Source organism: Bos indicus x Bos taurus, chromosome X (genome assembly GCF_003369695.1).
Source record: "Bos indicus x Bos taurus breed Angus x Brahman F1 hybrid chromosome X, Bos_hybrid_MaternalHap_v2.0, whole genome shotgun sequence".
NCBI lineage: Eukaryota > Metazoa > Chordata > Mammalia > Artiodactyla > Bovidae > Bos > Bos indicus x Bos taurus.
Window position 1 is genome coordinate 132,770,262 of NC_040105.1, and position 1,467 is coordinate 132,771,728.

Consider the following 1,467-nt stretch of genomic DNA (forward strand, 5'->3'; position numbering starts at 1 on the left):
AGAGCTCAATTATTTGTTTTTATCTACAGTGACCCATTGGAATTAATGATTTTGAAATGACCCTGAACAGAACAGACTCAGAAACCTCAAATTGACTAAGGAAAAAAAATCAGCAAAACCTCACACAAATAGTAATTCCCCACCTGTGTGTCCTCTGCTTTGGAATATGACAGTATCTGGATATCGATCTCACTCTCTCCCTTGCTTACTACTTTCTTTGGTTTACTTTGCTGTCTTTTTGGAGGGTCACCTTCTTTTACTATTCTCCTTTTCCCCCTCCCCCTTCCTGACCCCAATCTTGTGTCTTGAGCCTAAGTTCTTGAGCCTCTTTCTATCTTTAGGGGTCTTTTTCTTGGCCAAGATCTGATTGTACCATTGACATCAATTTGTCATCTCAGCAAATAACGTCTTGGAACAGGAAAACTAAAGTGTGAAATCAGACAGCACAGCATGGGCTACAGTCACTTGCTCTTTGAGAGCTTCCTGTTTTCTAACAGGAAGAGTTTCAGGAGGAGGCAGGCAGGCACCTCGCCCTGCAATGCTGCTAATGCTGTCCCAAGGGAACACCCTTCAGCCCCGAACAGTCTCCTCTCTGGGCTGGACCACAATATTATCGTCAAGTGGAGCTTTGCTTAATTAAGTCAAACTGGTGAGCATCGTGCATATTAATGAGCACCCTAATGAGCATTAATTTTTGATGTTCTTCGTTAACAAGCATTATAAACTGCAACAAATTTTGGTTTGACTTTGTGCCAAAATGAGGATGAGTGGTTGTTTAAAGCTGTAAATCCGAAAGCTTCCCCTGGGACATGGAGGGCTGCTTATTAACACTTCCGGAGTTCCCAATGTCAAATAAGACAAATAAATGACCCGATATGATTCCCTCTGGCCCTTCCCCCACCTGCCTTCATCACACCTTTCTTTTCTAAACAGACTTCTTAAAGCATGCATGCACACACAGACACGTTTACTGAAAACCACTTTTCACTTTAGACTTGGAAAAATGCTCACATCTTGGGAGTTACTAGACCTAGTAATTGCCTGCAAATTTCAGATAATGGAACTTCCAGCTTCAAAACACAAATGCTTGGCAGGGATAAATAGATGGATGGAGAGATGTTGCTTTTAATTGAAATTCGGAAACTTCATTAGATTTTTTTTTTAAAGCCACATTTTGTTCTACCATTGGTAGTTGAATAAGTGCAAGCAATGATGTGTTTAAGGCACACGTCAAACCCAGAAGGACAAACAGACATGAGAGGAGGGGCAGGAAAAGGTCTTTTGGCTCCAAACCTTTCTCCCGGTGGGCCTGCCAAGGTGTCCAAATTCTTGTCGTTAGATTTCCTCTTTAGGGGTTTTCTCTTTTAATGGAGCTAATGCTTTATATTACCAGCGAGGGGTAACCCATTAGTTACCTGGTAACAGGATTTGATTATTTCATTACATTCATTGCCATCCTGCAGGCTG